The sequence below is a fragment of the Miscanthus floridulus genome, chromosome 4 (genome assembly GCF_019320115.1).
Source record: "Miscanthus floridulus cultivar M001 chromosome 4, ASM1932011v1, whole genome shotgun sequence".
Classification (NCBI taxonomy): Eukaryota; Viridiplantae; Streptophyta; class Magnoliopsida; order Poales; family Poaceae; genus Miscanthus; species Miscanthus floridulus.
Window position 1 is genome coordinate 76,283,818 of NC_089583.1, and position 14,207 is coordinate 76,298,024.

Here is a 14,207-nt window from a genome sequence, read left to right on the forward strand (position 1 = left end):
TGAGCAGGCTAGGATCACGCCATGGGATACAGCAGCGGCGCGGCGGTAGGTGAGGTGCAAGGCCGAGAGCACGTGTGCACAAGAGGGTGGCTACGACCAAGACACATGGCTCAGCAGCGGTAGAGGAACTGGAGGGCAGAGCGACTGCCACGCTGACCTGGCAACAATGGTCGTAGCCATGGCTTGACTCCGCACGCGGTTCGGCAGCCAAAGGGTGGCGCATGCGTGCGCGGACAGTGGAAACCTAGCCACAGCCGATCGAAGCCGGACATCGCGAGGCCAAGGCACTGCGCGGCATGACCCGGGCACGCTGAGCTGGCCAGCGGCAACAGGTCGGCCATGGCATGAGCCTAGTGCTAGCAGCACCCACGCGCGCGGTTGTCCGTGAACTCAGGCTGAGAGGTATCAACTGGTGCCATGCACGTATTTTAAAGCGAAGCAAAAGCCACTAACGATCACGATCGAGGCTCAACTAATTCCACTAACCTAAAGTCAATACTACACCAGCTAACGAAGCAAACCTCACATCCAGAGAGCGACCAGAGGGGGAGATACAAAGATGCGAAACTTGGGCTCATCGCTGGAGTAGTGGTTCACTGAACTGGAGCGCCAACAACGTGGTTACAATGCATTCTAACGAAGTTTGGGCAATTTTAGAGCGGACAACGGACATCCAATACAATGTCAACCTATGACATGCTCAAGCACTCACTTTGATGCAATCAACAATACCAAAACGTGCAACTAGTGTTTAAACATTTTTGTTAGAAATTAAATGTCAAAATGGCATTGTCTTACTACTTTTCCATACTACGAAAGCTAAGGGTTTCAATTGAGGTTAAGTAACCATTAACTCTTTTGTCGCAATTTTAAATAGATCTAAACCTTGTTAAGTTCAACCAACAAATACTTCATGCAAAAGTCCATACCTTATACTAACCCGTAGAAGCAAAATATTTAAGCACCATTTAACTAATTCGCTCAATATAATTCGCCAAAAATGGTACTTTAACAATCATTCAAGTGCTTGCCGACTTAACGAAAAGAGCTTATCTTACGTCAAGTTTGATTTTTGGGCTCCCAAAACACAAGTTAACAACATCTATTTTTAAAAGTTAAAGTTGCATTGTCATCTACCAAGTTTGTACTTTCAACTTTATTTAAGTGTCACATACATATTCTATAGTATTTTTGCTTAATAAAAATTAGTTTTAAACCCTAAGTGATATAACATGATTATTGAATCAACTTTCGTTTAGCACTTTTGTTGATCGTTTTGAGTTACGAAAATTGGTCTACACACTTTATCATATGCATTGATATATAAATATGATGCTCATGACATAGTTTAGCAAGTTGTTTAAGCGGTAACACCGAGGGTGTTACAATGAGCGAGCGATAATTGTTATATTGAACTGTGCTAATCAAAATTTAAATTTAATACCTCTTGTCCTGATATATTCCATATTAATAAGTTGTATGCATCGATCAATTGATTTTACGCAAACTTTAAACTATTATAATAAACAATCCACTTATACTTCAACGTTAAGTATTTTAATATACTGCATAGTGAGAATCCATGACAACATTTGCCCGTGACTTGTAGCGGATCTCTCTTTTTATTTTAGCCATCTTTGAACGAGTCTCACGCTCTCATTAAGTCTCTAACTAGACGGTGCGTCGTGAAGTGACGCAAGTTGAGGTTTAAGAAACGTTTCAAAGGTGATGTCAGCAGAATTAGCTGTAGTGCTATCTTAATCCTCGGCTCAAAAGAAAGAAGCAAGCGGTAACAAAAAATCTAATGATGATGACTGCATACTGAAGCGGCCATCAGGATCCAAATAAGTGTCACCCCCAGCTTGTTTCAAGATTTCTTTTAAGCAAAAAAGTCACAACAGGACAACCACTCTCCGCGTACATATACAATATTTGCTACAGATATATAAATCCCATTTCTGAACGTAGATATTTAAATCACATTGAAACCGATGCTTTGTTGATGCCCAAATAAGTCTCACCAGCTTGTTCTATTTATTTTTTTTAAGAAAAAGTCACACCAGGCCAACCTCTCTCCGCCTACATATACGATGCAGATATATATGTATCCCATTGAAAACTGATGCTTCTTGATTCCCCTCTGAGATACACTTTCAGAGTCCAACCTTGGTATTTATATGTTTATCATAGTAATCTATACTTTATGGAACCTCAGCATCGACTAGTTGAAACTTGTCAAGAAAGAATTTGGTCGATATTACTGGCTACTGGATTTTAATATATCATGTTACTTTAGAGAGAAGGCAATGGGCAGGAACGTAGAAATGATTGTGACACCATAGACAATCCTTGCTATGAGATGCGTATATACCACATGTCGTAAAAACTAGAGTTGCGTATATACCATGTGCCCCTATCAAGAAGACGCACACGTCAGTGACGTTAAAATGCGAGGAGTCACAATTGTAGAACTAGAGATGCGTATATACCACTGTGTCCCTATCGAGTTTGCCCACGTAAAAACAAATATGTCTCTAATGTTCTAGGAACCAAAGATTCATTTACTCGAGACATGTCCCTAATGTTTTCAGAGACGTGGGTCTTACAAGCCTGTCTTTCAAAGGTAACACACAGAGAGCATAAATTTTGACCACATCTCTCATCTCTGGTACGCTTCAGAGACCGGCAATGTGCTATAGACATGTAAACTTTTCTACACGTCTCTAATGTGCAATTAGCATCAGGGATGTGTTGTTTACACCCGTCAATATTATGCATCCTTATATCAGAGATGTATTAAGTTAATACGAGTATCTAGCTACATGATCCATGGAATTGATGTTGCTCTATTATCTTGTGGTAGAACCGCCTAATCTAATGCCCTCCCAAGAGTACTTGTCTTCCATTAGATACTAAGTACCCAAGAGAGAGCACTAAATCATGTCGTTCCATCGACCACACCGCAAGGGAGAACTTAAAAATCCACATTCTTCCGTCAGGATCATAAATGAGAGAATAAACCTTACAATATTCTTAATCATTTCTTATATCACTTTATTACAACATTAGAGTACTTAAACAAGTTGAATGCAATAGCGAAATTAAGTCAGTTTTACATGTAAAAGAGTTAATACATTTTAGGTTCACGCTTTTATCTTACAGCGGAGAACAACATATGATCAGAGTTATAGCGGAAATAAAGATTAATGGTGAATCATTAATATAGGGAACATTTATAAACCAGATATGATGACAGATCATAAAACTTTTCTTCTAAAACTTTTAGTGAGGGTTATAAATAAACACTATTGTCGTAGCGTGAAAGGAATCCTCTCTGAGCCCACCAGGAGGTTTCGATATACAAGAGTCAGCTCTATGTATCCTCCGGTCACCTGCAACAGGGGGAATAAAACCTTGAGTACTCGATTGTACTCAGCAAGACTTACCGCCAGGAAAAAATAAAAGACTACAAGGATATGCAAGGCTATCTAGCTTGTGGGTTATTGCGTCTACAGGAAGCATTACTAAATGTGCGTCCTCATATTCAATTTTATTAGCAGTCATTATTAGTTCATTGACTAACCTTTCTATGTAAGCACATATGCTACTTTCAAGCAGGTGGTAAGCAATCAGAACCATTTTACCATCTTTCATATTCTAGTTCTTACTACGGTGCTAGACCATAGCCAAGTCGTACCGTCTCATATAAAACTTCGATTCACGAATCAATGTATCCTAGCTGGGTACCCCAAAACACACGCCTCGCTTGTACCCCAAGCACAAACAAGACCAACCCATTCCACTCATGTCAAGGGGTCTAGGTCCTCGTCCAAACTTGGACTCCAAGCCCCCAACACTTGAGACCCGGTCTCAGTATGGTGCTTAGACCTCCACCTAATATCCACTCCTAAAAGTCAGTCCGGAAAGAGCCAGAACCCATGATAGGAGCGTAACGAGCCTTCCCGCTCCTATTAAGCAAGTATATGCTCAGGATAATAGGTCTGTGATCTAACTACCATCCACAGCAGCGAACGGTCCTCAATCGACACAGGCAAAACAAATACAACCAGAGCCTTGCTCGGTTGCCTAACCAAATCCAAATCCAAAGCACAGTCCTGCCCGGTCTCTAATTAACATCCATATATATTCCATGTGATAGTTATATGATAATAAGGACAATAATATATTTTCTATCTCTCGCGAGTGACAGGTAATCACTCGACTTCTACCGAAATCCTTTAGCATAGCAATCTACACGATCCTGATATACTAGTAGAACTCATAGGATAAGGATATATATATATATATATATATATATATATATATATATATATGCAAGTGGTTTTCATTCAACTCCTTAAAAGTTAATGCACAAGCATAAAAGTGCAGAATAATAGGGGTTATGCACCGAGGCTTGCCTGGGTAAGATATAACCAAAAGTTAGCATTCCATCATGGTGACACGGTCATCAAGGCATCATCTTTTCCGCTACTCCGATCATCTCTACGATCCATCGTTGTTCCTATTATGATATTCATGGATGCAACGTAGAGACGTAAATAATCAACGGCAACCGAAACTCTTAGAAATACGATTACGTCTCTCAAGCTAACGAGCTAGCTTAAATGGCTAACGCACTAGGCTACGTATCCAAGTTGCCGAGTAAGGTGTTGTTTCCCAACAAATATTTTTGTTCTACCATCCCGAGGTGTTTCGGCATTTCATTGATTTAATATATATATATTCGAACAAGGGCTCATTAGCTATCTTAGCAAACTAATCATTATGGAGCTATAAAAATTATAGTGAGCACCTAATAATATTAGAAATTTACTGTGAAATTGTTACAGCCAACACTATCACCAATTTATTACAAAAATTCCAACAAGTTTATATCTTAACAATATTAAGCATCTCAATTTAATTAGATAACTTCTAAAAAATACTATGAAACTATATGAACAAGATATACTAGCAGATAGATCATAATTTTAGGAACCTAACCAAATTAGTTTCACAATTTTTGGTCAACTACACAAATTTATATTGAATTTATAAGTTTGCCTTAAAAACTAAATTGGAAAATGCTTAGAATAGTAAAAGGGCCTGTGGCAACCAATTTGGCCTGGCAACCCAGCGGCCTAGCATGGGGCATGACCCACGCTCGAGACAGCCCACAGCGGGAAGCCCGTGTGCTGGCACTTTAGCAAATGAGCCCTTGGACTTTTCTTGAACCACGACTAAGTCCTAATACTATTTCTTTCTTTCTCTAGCGAATTCACTTAACCCCCTAGATCTTTCCAAATTTCCCCGCACGCACCCTCGGCCACCCCGTGCACGGCGGCGCGGCGAGCGGCGGCACTGGGCGTCCACGCCGGCCACCAGGGGCCTACGTGGACCCATTGAGCAGGTCGGCCGCCATCTACGGTTAAACGCGACAAGATGGGTGGCCGTTAGGGGCTCGAAGGCACACCAGTGCAAGCTGCAGCGGTGAGCGACTATCCACAGCGGCAGCGCGATTGTTCCGAAGAGAGAAGAGGATGGAGGGGGAGGAAAAGTGGAGCGCAAGCACCAGTGACATACCATAAGTACAGCCAACGCATCCGTGAAGTGGGAGAGACCCCGTGCGGTGCTAGCCACGTACGACCGAGTAGGACGACGGTGCTCCACGATGGACACCGACACATCACCACGCCATCGACGAGCGTCCTGGCCAAAATAGCATGAGCACCGGATGGAGGGAGTCAAGGCGAGCTTAGGTTTATGAGCAATCGAACTGCTACCACTCCTACATGCCTTATCTCTCAACCTACCGATTCGGCAGCGCCCATGACTGGTGACGAGCAAAAGGCCAAATTGTCGGTCGGTAGGGCAATGACCGAGCTTGAGGGGGAAGAGACGGCTAGCCTACTTCCTAAGCTACCCGCTAGAGCGAGGAATTATACAGCGAAGCCGCTGGCGCTAGGAGGAAAGGAGGAGCGGTGGCTCAGCACACCGTGCGGTCATGGAGAGGGCACACGAGCGAACCCGAGCAAGTTAAGATGGGTGGCTCCGCTCGATTGTGGCAGCAGTACGAGCCTATGCGTACTGACGATGAGACCTCAATGCTTGGCACGAAGCACTCGGAATGGCATGGCCAGACCCGAGCAAGGCTCCCCAGCATCGGCTAGCGAGGGCAAGTGAGGCAGGGAGGTATCCCATCGCCGTTGTGACCAGGGTCGTCGACATAGACACGGCGGGCAGCGACACATGCTCAGAGACTCGATGCGGTAAGTAAAATGAAGGGCGAGGCGAGCGCCACGATGGCAAGGCAGCGACAGCCATAGCTCCATCTTGATCACGTGCGCAACTTAGCGGCTGGATGTTGGCCCGCGCACACCGCGGTAGTGGGACCAGACCGCAGCCAGCCGGGTCGGCCAATGCAAGGCTAAGGCGCAGCGTGGCATCGGCCTGGCGCATGAGCTAGCCAGCGACCACAGCTCAGTCATGACGTGAGCCCAGCGCCAACAGCGTTGTGCCCGCGATGACCGTGAACTCAGACCAAGCGACTGCTATTGGTGACGTGCACATATTTTAAAGTGAAGCGAAAGCTACTAACGATCACAATTGAGGCCCAACTAATTCCCCTATTCTAAAGTCAACATTACCAGCGACCTCGCAAAGCCATCGCCATGGCCAGAGAGCAACCAAAGAGGGGGATAGGAGGATGCCAACATGAGCTCGTTGTGCTGAACGCCAGTTCACGACCAAAGCGTCAACAACATGGTTACAGCACGTTCCAACGAAGTTTGGGGAATTTTTAAGGGAGCAACGCGACACCCAACGCAACTACGACCTACCCCATGTCCAAGAGCTTACTTAGATGCAACCAACAATACAAGAATATGAAACTAGTGTTTAAACATTTTAGTTAGAATTTAAACACCAAAATGACATTGTCTACTACTCTTTCAAACTTAAAAGACAAGAGTTCAGTTTGAACTTAACAACCATGAACACTTTTGCCATAATTTTTAAAAGGCCTAATCTTGATTAACTTCAACCAACAAGTACTCCATGCAATGGTCCATACTTTATACTAAACCATAGGAACAAAATATTTAAGCACTATTTAATTTTTTTGCTCAATATAACTCGTCAAAAATAGTACGTTAACATAACTTCAGATGTTTGCCAACTTAACAAAAAGGTTGATTTTAATTCCTAATTTGATTTTTGGAGCTCCCAAGAACATTAGTTAACATGTTTATTTTCCAAAAATTAAAGTTGCATTTTCACCTACACCACTTGCTCATCATCTTTACATAAACACTATATATAAGTTACATTTTATTTTTGTTTATAGAAATTATTTTTCGTACCAAACAATTCAAACTACTTATTTTATTCTTCTGGTTAGGATTTTCATTAGCACATTTATGCACTGAGTAAGTTAACTTATATATTTTTTTGATTTTTCTCAACCATAAAAGTGAGTCGCGCAGTGTTTGTTTATCATTTCATGTGTGTTTTAAATTTTTAAAACTCGAGAACTTATTTTGCTAATTTCAATTAAGCCTTAACCTAGGTGCTAAGCAAGCTCGTAACACCAGAGGTGTTACAACCTTCCCCCCTTAAAAGAACCTCGTCCCGAGATTCGAAGCAGTAGTCAGAAAAGGGAAAATGCGATTACACTTCGTAGATCTAAAATTACATGGGAGATCACATGACTTAGAATACTAAACCGCTCAAGAATTTAGAGATACACGATTAAGAACAAACCTAGTACAACCAAAAGCTTACTCCAGAAGTCAAGCTAGATGAGGACAATGAAGAAACATCAAGATAATGATCAACCATAACATGGCGTATGTCCAACAGATCCAGAAACACGAGGGTGAGAAATCGCTCATCGTGAACCCTAAAAACTTAACTAACCAGAGGTGGACTTTAACTTCTTTGACAAAATCCAGATCCTTTCTTCTTCTTAGATTATACAATCACCTCTGACTGACGACCCTAGTTCCACGAACGACAACTGGATCTCGTAGCTTTGCTTTGGATTCGAGGAGATGGGGATGAAGGAGGAGAGCAAGGGCATCTTATAGTGGCGAACGGAGGTGGGGGCACAGCGCACCAGGAAGTGGAGGCGGTGTGGAAGGGAAACATTGCCGGGTCACGAGTTGGGGAGAGCATCGGCCATGGTGTGCTCCCTGCACAAGCTTGAGTGGAGGGAGGAAAAATGAGAGGAGAGGGGGTTCGCTCGATGAGGAGGCGTGCGAGCGGTCGTGTCCCAAAAGAAGAAAAAGGAGGGGGTCCGGTACGGGGGCGAGGGCGAGAGCGAGAGTCGAGAGCCGACAGGGTGCTGGAAAAGGAGAGAAAGTGCACTGCACAAATTGACAAAGTGAGCACGGCACAATGCCATGGCCAAACGAGAGCGGGGGTGCAAGTGAGTCCTGGCACATACGGCGTCTGCGAGACACGTAGTGACAGCAACCCGGCGTGCGAAGCGTGGTCCAACCAGACACAGGGATTGGGACTGTGAAGGTTCTGCAGATTCTCGTGGTGGACAAATCTACAGAGGTTCTGCATTTCCAAGCTAAAACTAATGTGTCTCAAAATACAAAGAGTAAATAACAAATCGAGTTGAATACCGGTCTTCCTGGGTGTCTCAGCTTCCCATAGCACCAAGTCCTATAGCTAGAACTCAATAGAAAAGTAGATCGGGTAGAAACCCTAATATTGCAATTCAAATTAGAGGTGAGCTCAAAACACAACAACAAGATGCAAGACACAAGATTTACCCTAAGGCTCAGTGAAGCCACAAAGGCTTGTCTATGTCCTCGTTGTTGAGGGAGCCACAAAGGCTTGGAGTCTCTTCCAACTCTCACTTCTTCTCAAGTGAATCGCCAAGTTCGAGCTTGAGGGTTTCCACTAGCTTCATAAGGGAAATACAAACATCCTGGTGCTCAACCACAACCAATTGGGAGCTCGCAAGCAACCTGTAGCCATATAGGAGCCCAAAGTCCAAGAGTAATGAACTCAAATCACAGCTAGAGGGAGAATCAAGGTAGAAGGTTTACCATCACCCACATCGACTAAGAATTTCATATGCATTTTCTCACCCACACCGGTAGATCCATCACCCACAAATGAGGCTCTAACCATGGCAACCAACAGTGGCGTTAAGACGGAGAACATTAGTGAGGGCCTCTCATCGATGACCAAAGATGATGGAGCACCACCATAAACAACAATTGAGGGAGGGGCATTAAGCCGGCAATTAGAAGGGCCTTTATAGGCAAGGCACAACGACCAAAGGCGCCCTGCCGCCACCTCAAGGCTAGGCACAATGATATTAGCCGACTCTTAGTGGGGGTTTTATGTCACTATTTTCAAGACTCCCATTTGTTGGAAACAGTATAGATAAGTTTCATCCCCAACTCATTTCATCCCATGGAACTTTTATCATATCTCACTTCATCAATACTATGCCACATCAACTTATTTAATGCTTATGAAACCTCCATCAAGACTAGCCTTAGTCCATCAACAAAGAGATTTCTCACTCCCATACCAAATCAAGATGAAACATCATCACTAAGGAAATCTATAACATAAGGATGACATAACCACATGGCCATTGACAACATACATCATATAACATGATGTGGAACTCATATATACACAAGAAACAGACGTATAACGTACATAGTACAGTATAGCACGTACGTATATGGATGCATGAAAACAATGATTACTCTGCAACAACTGCAACATGATGCTGATCTAACCACTGCTATGAGACCTGGGCCCATGTGTCTTGCTACACTGTACACTGTCAAAGAACCACAGATGCAGAGGCATGCAGAATACGGGCCTGACGACGACCGACTTGCATTTTTCTTTTGTCGAGTATATAATTTGGAGCACGGTATCAGAATTCAGAAGTCCTGAAGAAACGGAAAGGCCTCGCCGTAGTCGAGCAGCTGCGGTAGCAGATCAAAGGAATCTGCGGCCAGCTCGTCACGGAGTCGCAGAGCTGCTTCTGCTGTCGATGCGGACTCTGAATAGTTGACCCGCAACTCTTCATGGCCATGGCGGCTCAGCTGCAGCATGCTCTCTATCCCATCGAAATTAGTGTCACCCGGGACCATAGCAAGAGCAACATTGGAGAAGCAGTTCGCGTGCTGATCTGAGTCGGAGGCTGCTGCCGGCGCCGGCGTCTTGCCACCGCAACCGTGGACTGGCGGTTGCATACGATCGTCGAGAGGAGCGTGAAGAACTGCCTCCGCCTGCTCCGGCTGGCTCGTTTCACCTGGTGCCTTTTTCGTGAACATCCTGCAAATCACCCACTCACTCTACCAAAAGAAAGAAGCATGTGCACAATCAGAACAAAACACGTCACAGTCAACATATACATGCTTAGGTTTTAGAAGGGGGGTAATTCTAATTAGAGATGCATGAGAGAGAGCTGTGTGTGTACTTGGGCTCCTGCTGTTGCATGCACTGGGGATGATGTGTATCCATGGCCGTAGAGCAGGCGGTACTCGTGCACGAGCCAGCTGGTCTTGTGGCCTGTAGGCGCGCGGCCGCGGTAAAAGACGAGCGTCTTCCTCACCCCGAGGGGACAGTCGTCACCGCGGCTGCTCCCGCTCCTGCTCGCCGCCACCACCCGGTCCTTCCCGGTAGACTTCCAGTACCCGGCCCGCGTGGCCCGGTTGGTCCTCAGGCCCGAGGGGAACTTGACGCTCCTCCTGCAGAAGAAGTAGCCGACGCCGCCGTCCTCCTCTCCGCCTCCGGACGGCAGCAGGTCCCAGGGCTCGGCCTTGTAGAGGTCGACCTCGCGGAGCGCGGCGGGGGCGAAGCCGGCGTCGGCCACCTTCGGAGCGAGGTAATGCGTCAGCAGCTCCTCGTCAGTCGGCCGGAACCGGAAGCCCGGCGGCAGCGGCGGCCCGGCCGCGGCGCGTCGCCGGCCGTCACCATTACCTTCCATCCTGAATCGTCCGTGAGGATCGGAGTCGACACGGAGAACCAGCCAGCTTTCTGCTGGGCGGGCGGGCAGAGTACGTGCTCTGCTGCCGGTGCCGGTGCATGCGCCGCTAAGCTGGGTGTGGAATTGGGGAGTGATGGTTCGATCGATGCAACCGATGGAGCGAGCAATTTATAGTAGGCCGGCAACGACGACCTCAGGTGTCACGAGCGTATTTGGCAAATTGCGGCTGTGAGAAACGTCTAACTATTACTCCGTACGTATAGGGAGCCTTGCATATACGTACGCGACGGCACATGTACGTGTCGAGATGTACGTATTTGTATGTACAAGCACGTGGTCGATCCACGCCTACCTTGTTCCTTTTTCTTTTTGGATCGGTGCATGTATATGTTAGACACTTTTTACTGTGTGCCATTATAAAAGATCGTAATCCCCTGTGTGCCCCTAAAAAAATTCAGCGGTCTTCAGCGCTACTATTCCAACTTTTTTGTGTCCTCCATGCCACTTCCGTCAGTTTAGGCTCTAACGCCGTCAAACTGCAGGAGTGAAAACACAAAAATGCCCTTAAGTTTAAATATGTTATTAATTTTTTGAGCATCTTAACGACTTCAAATGAAAAAACTCAAAACTAGAAAGTTGTAGATCTCGTCGAGATCTATAATTTTCATATAATTTTTTTTCATTTAATTCCGCAAAAAAAATAATATGATTTTTCTAAGATATATTAATCATATCAAATCATATTTTTTGTGGAATTAAATGAAAATAATTTTTATATGAAAATTATAGATGTCGACGAGATCTATAATTTTCTAGTTTTCAGTTTTTTCATTTGAAGTCGTTAAGATGCTAAAAAAATTAATAACATATTTGAACTTAAGGGCATTTTCGTCTTTTCACACCTGCAGTTTGACGGCGTTAGAGTCCAAACTGACGGAAATGGCATGGAGGACACAAAAAAGTTGAAGTAGTGGCACTGAAGACCGCTGAATTTTGTCAGGGGCACACAGGAGATTACGATCTTTTATAATGGCACAGAGGGAAAAGTCTCATGTTACTCCTACAACTACAAGTAACATATTATGCCTTGTTTTTTTTTCAGTTTACACCGACGCTTACAAACATATGAATATATGTGTATGTTTGAAAGACTAAACTAACATATATCTCATAAACTATAAATTTATTATAGACATCTCACTGTTGAGAGACTTGTCACATACTCCCTCCGTTCTAAAAAAGAGCGGCATATCGTTTTAGTGCCATCTCAACTTAACTGATTATATAAAAAAAAGATATAAGTATTTGTGCTTCGTAATAAGTATCATTAATTAGACAATGAAACATATTTTCATAACAGATTTCTTTCGCGAGACTAATATTGATACTATTTTCTATAAATGCGGTTAAACTTAAGAAATTTTGACTTAGTCTAAATCTAGAACTATTTTCGAACTAGAACCAGTTTCATCTCTACCATTGTTATCCGTCATTAGTAGACCTTGTGCTCTAACTTGTGAAGTGAGGGAGAGTGCACTAATGAATATGTTACTTTTATATCAACGATGTTCTAGCATACACCGTCGACGATAAAGCAAGCTGTGTAGTGGAATTCATGGACGACGCGATGATATAAAAAGGTCAAAATGACGTGGCAGGCTTAATATACAGCCTGTTCGTTTGGCTGTGACTTGTCGTAAACGATCGTAAATTTCCAGCCGGAACAGTATTTTTCTCTCACACAAACCAGCCAGTAGTACTTCTTCACGAACCAGCAACGATACGAACCAGCCAACCGAACATGCTGATAGAAGATGACAATATTTATAGAGGCGGTTAGAATAGTCTATTCTTTTTACAGAGAATTTATCTTAGAGAATAGCTATATAAATCAGAAAATTTGGAAAACGTTTGTGACTTTTGAGCTAATTTTTTGGAGTTGGTTTTACTGTTTGGGCCCTTTTTGAGTTATGGGCTTCCTTTGATTCTAGATCTTACAGTTTGGGCCCTTCTTCAGTTGTGGGCTTCAAATCGACCTAGGAAAGAACGAATGCATAAAAAAAGCAATCTGGCCGATGTATGCAGAATGCAAAAAAAAACATAGAAAAGAAGCCGAAGGTTAGAATGCACAAAAAAACTCATAGAAAAGAAGCCAAAAGAAATGCATCGAAAAGAGGCAAAAAAAAATCCTGCATTGAAAAGAGGCAAAAAAAAAATCCTGGCCCAAAAAAATGCATAGAAAAGAAGCAAAAATAACTTTTTGGCCCATGCAGGTCTCGAACCTGCGACCTTCGCGTTATTAGCACGACGCTCTAACCAACTGAGCTAATAGGCCTTAATGATTATGTTTTGGAAGATAGAATATTGTTGGCAACATTCATGCAGAAGAGAACGGCTTAGCTAAATAACCGGATTTTGTTCACCAGAAAGCATGAAAAACACTTTTTTTATATATATAAACTTTTCCACCGATCAAGTCGAACAAACTGGGCGAATATATTCTCATACCTTGTGTTGTCCCTGACTCTCTGGACGTGTAACTTCTCCCAGTGAAAGCACTCGACATCACACTCACACACCTCCAATAATCCAGATGACATCTTTAACCGCTCTAGCATAAGAGAAGGAGGCAAACGCGTAGCCACAGATGACTTGCCGGCCGGCCGGGTCTGTTCATCCCCAGGCTCAAACTGATCAGTTATCCGACCCAAGAAATGCCGGCAAGTCATCCTTGGCTACGCGATGCGTAGTTGCATTATTGCATACTACTCAGCTAGCCTCCTTCCCACATGCAAGAGCTAATCAAAAGATGGCGAGCATATATAGGTACAAGGATATCGATCAGGCTGCGGCTCAGGTTTCATGGCACCAAGATCAGACTACCCAGCATGAGCCCTTGCTCTGCATCTTTCAGGGGAGCATGAGCATCAGGTTCAGGTTTCTTCAGAGCAGGCCGCTGCTTCTTATAGCGGGGGTATGTGTGTAGAACTCGGACCGGCACCGGCCGGTATTCTGGCAACGCATGTGACGTGAACACAACGCCTGGTCTCGTTAATAGGACCGCGCGCATGACGTGGGGGGCGGGCACCTAGACGGGGCTACGGGGCCAGTCCAGTAGGAGCATGCAACGCCATCACCTAAGGTGCATGTAGGTCCTGTATGCTCTGCGGCTCTCCTGTTTGCTCATTCAGTAGGAGCTATAAAGTGTTCTTTCCCCCCTGTCCTCTGACTT

The 14,207-nt window shown here is 44.2% G+C and overlaps 1 non-coding gene across 1 annotated transcript; it reads right to left on the reverse strand.

Annotated features, from left to right (window-relative positions):
- Positions 1-13,236: 13,236 nt before the first annotated feature.
- Positions 13,237-13,310, reverse strand: TRNAI-AAU (transfer RNA isoleucine (anticodon AAU)). The gene has a single exon. It is a non-coding gene; the product is annotated as a tRNA-Ile (tRNA).
- Between the last annotated feature and the right edge of the window lie 897 nt (positions 13,311-14,207).